We start from the raw sequence: 3,883 nt of genomic DNA, 5'->3' as shown, positions 1-3,883 counted from the left end.
TGACAGAGAGGGGAACACAAAAATGACTCAGCTGTAACTGAAAATATGGAGGGAGGACCTCAGTTTAGCTTGTTAGCGTTAGCGCTAATGCTATATTGCCTTATATGTATTAGCTCAGCGCTAGCGAGACAAACAAACTAAACATCCACCCATCGACATCATCATTTACCCAGAATGCTTTGCATTTAAATAAAATGGCTCCATCTGTGGTAGATTTTTAAAGATTTAGTTTAAAAGTTATAAAAACTAAACAGCCTACAGTATTTTTACAGTCTTTATTTTACAGTTAAAATAAATGTTTATCAAATAAAGTCTAATGTTACAACTAATCATGGATCCCTTTAAGACAATGCAAATGTTGTGTTTGAGCCTCATCAGCTCATGAGAATAAAGTTAATATCAGTAACAAATAAAGACTCATCCTCTTCATTTAGATTTCATGTTATTTATGTTTTGCTCCTCTAAGTCTGAGTTCTCTACCAGAAATAGGTAAAATCCCCCCTCTGGGTCAGGGGTGAGTCTTTGCCTTTAAGTGTCAGGGGTGAGTCTTTGCCTTTAAGTGTCAGGGGTGAGTCTTTGCCTTTAAGTGGAGGAGTTCAAGTGTCTGGGAGTCTTGTTCACATGTCTGTCAGCGGGACGGAGCGAGAACTGGACTTCAGGGCTTTGTCTCCATTTTGTCGTGGTAAAAGAGAGTGAAGCGTTGTGATTTACTGCTTCATAAAGCAGTAAATCCTGGATACAGGCGGCTGAAACGAGCTCTCTCCACAGGGCGGCTGGGCTCAGCTTCAGAAATAAGCTGAAAAGTTCCATTCTCTTAGACGTGGGGTGTCAGACTTACTGAAGGGGAACAAAATTCGAAACTTGGTCCAAGCCACGTGCCAGTGCCTTTCAATATTTATTAATAAAAAAAGTTATAAAACTAATTATTCAGTACCACATTACAATAAAGTTCCCCTTATAGATGGCTTATAAAGAGTTTACAGATAGGTTATCATTAATAAATGTTTATTATGCAATAATTAAGGACGAGAAAGAGAAAACTGTCCAGTTTCTTACCAAATAATGAGACAAATCTCTAAAGGTGCTTATTAAACATTTCAGACTAGGTTACACGCATATTTTAACATAACGTACTGTATTACTGCATTTTAAATATTCACGACTGTCAAAGGGAGACTTATTGTAAAGTGTAATACAGTACACTATTTATTGATGACAAATAAACATTTATAAATGCCAAAAGTTAGTCTTCAATGAGAAATATTATTTTTAAGGCTTAGTGTTGGTTATCAATATTTGAAATTATTGTTCAATCATGTAACTACTGTCAACAATGATGATGAATGAAAAAACAGAACAAAAAACCCATCATGTTAACACACGAAATAATCCCACCCCATCCAAAGTAATGTACAGTTTTACACTTTACAATAAAGATCCTTTAATAATTGTCGATATTTATAATGCAGTAATACAGTACTACAGTAATACAGAACAATATTATATGTTAAAATATGCATTTCCTAATCATTATTGTGCTTACACGGTAGTGAACTGAAATGCAACAGATTTGGTTCAGTGTTTTGAAAGAAACTGAACAGTTTAGTCTCTTGTTTTTCCTTAATTAATGTATAATAATCACTTATTAATAATTTATAAAGTGTTTACAGATTAATTAAATAACCTATATATAAACTCTTTATAAGCCATCAATAAGGGGAGCCTTGTTGTAAAGTAGTACCAATTATTCTCATAAAAATATTAATGACCTTTTCCAAATCATGTTTTATGTATTTAGACCATACATTACCTAATAGAAAAACATTTAGTTTTTAAACCTTTAAACAGATACATTTAATCACAATCCAGCAAATTAGACAAAACAAAGAAAATCCTCTTTAAAAATCCAATTGTTTGACTTAAAGGACACACAGGCTTTTAAATCATTCTTTTTCACATTTAAACCATTCAGTTGGGGTCTATAAAAGTGGATCTGCTCCTTATTGTAACTCCACAAGCCCCTCTTTCACCCCTTTCCTGAGGTGTGTCTCAGATCAACTTGTTTTGAGGCTGTGTCTTTAAATCAAAATGAAGAGCTTCACCCCCACCCCTCCCCCAGCTTCCACTGTGGTGCATTCTAGCTTGATAGAGGGGTTTACGACTATATAGCTGCACATAAAAGTTTTATTTACAAATGAATTAAAAGACGTCAACAAAGTTGCTCTTTTCACATCGAAATCAAAGATTACTGATAAATTCAAACCTAATTTCTTGGCTTGAAAGTTGGCCAGCTGTCATCAGAAGAATGCACTAAACACAATGACAAAAAAAAATCGTATTTTTTTACGTTTAAAGTATTACCTATGGGGCCGGATAAAATGTTAACAAGGACCAGATTTGGTCTGCGGGCCTTGGGTTTGAGACGTGTCTTAGACTTTGTCCATATAAAAACATCGGTGTCATATATGTTGCACTGGGATTATTGACATTTTGCTTCCAAACTATTGAAATAGCCTGACTGGATTGTGAGGACGCCTCCATCAGGGAGCTGTGAGAAGCAGCATCTCTCTGTCTGAAGCACATAATTAACACAACATATGTTTATTCAAACCTCTGAACGAGGGGTGTGAAACAGGGCTCCGGGAGGCGCCGCCCACAGAGAGGCTGTGAAAACAGAGGGTGGTGGAATTAAATGAGGACGGAGAGCTTCGAACCCAGACTGAGTCAGAAGAGAAAAGCACTTAGAGCTCAGTGGAACTCACACCTGATAGCTGGTGAACTCTCGGCGATGTGCAAATGTATTCCACGGCAACCCAAACCAAACGAGCTGTCACTTCCTTAGCCTATAATTAGCTGGTAATCAATGCTGGCTGCATGGCTTTCTGTGCAGACAGACCTCCTCAGGCATCGTGGAGCAACAGTAGACCCRCTGGTCTCAAAGGGACAATCAGCATAAAGAAGACATGTTTTTAAAAAATAAATGTATTTCTGGGTTGACCAGTTTCCAGTTAAATGTTTGTGTACGTTAGCAACAGCCGTCAGAACAAAAAACTCTCAGGAGAGTGTGGAAATTACAAATTAGGTTGTTCAAATGCAACGTTACAGATTTTTTTTTTGCTCTCATTCAACTTTTTAAATTTTCAGGGAAAATGTTTTGCTGCAGAAAGGATTTTATTGGACTGCAACAAATGGAGACAAGTTAATGACCTGTAAATTGCAAGTAAAGGTAACTTTTTAGTTGCAGGCTGAATTCTGAGTGSTTGTGACCAAACAACTCTTTTTGCAATCGATGAGCAAATTTAGTTTACATCACATCTCAAGAATATTTTTCTTTTGTCTTCAATTTGATTTGCTTGGTTGTTAAACCTTCGCAGAAGTTCTGTCACATTTATTTCCCTTCCTGATCCACAGAAATTAAACTGAGACAGCTCAGAGATGTTTAAAATTCCTGCAACTCAAACTAAGAAACTGAGAATCCTTGGGAACATTGAGACATTCTGGAGACTTCCAAACAAATGCTTGTCCAAGTTTGTCTTTACCACCACTGGATATGAACCAAATCATGGAAAATATATCTGTTCTTTTTTTTTTTTTTTTTTTTGTTATAGAGTTTTTCAAACCCTTTTGAAAAGCTGTTGTTGGACTTGGATGTTTCTGAGTGTACGATTTCCTCCTTATCTACTCTTAAATCAAACGGAGGTTTTTATATGTCATGAGTGGGAGCTTAATAAGATCTTAAATGTAGGTCACGACACACAGGAGTGGTGTGAAATTAAACACATAAACAAGATAAACCAGGACCGCAAACTGAGCTGTATATATAAACTCTGAGGGCTGATTGATAAGAGCAAACAGGTGAACTGATTCGCAATTCAGAGCAGGT

Source organism: Austrofundulus limnaeus, unplaced genomic scaffold (assembly GCF_001266775.1).
Source record: "Austrofundulus limnaeus strain Quisiro unplaced genomic scaffold, Austrofundulus_limnaeus-1.0 Scaffold119, whole genome shotgun sequence".
Taxonomy (NCBI): domain Eukaryota; kingdom Metazoa; phylum Chordata; class Actinopteri; order Cyprinodontiformes; family Rivulidae; genus Austrofundulus; species Austrofundulus limnaeus.
Note: the sequence above shows the minus strand (reverse complement) of the source record.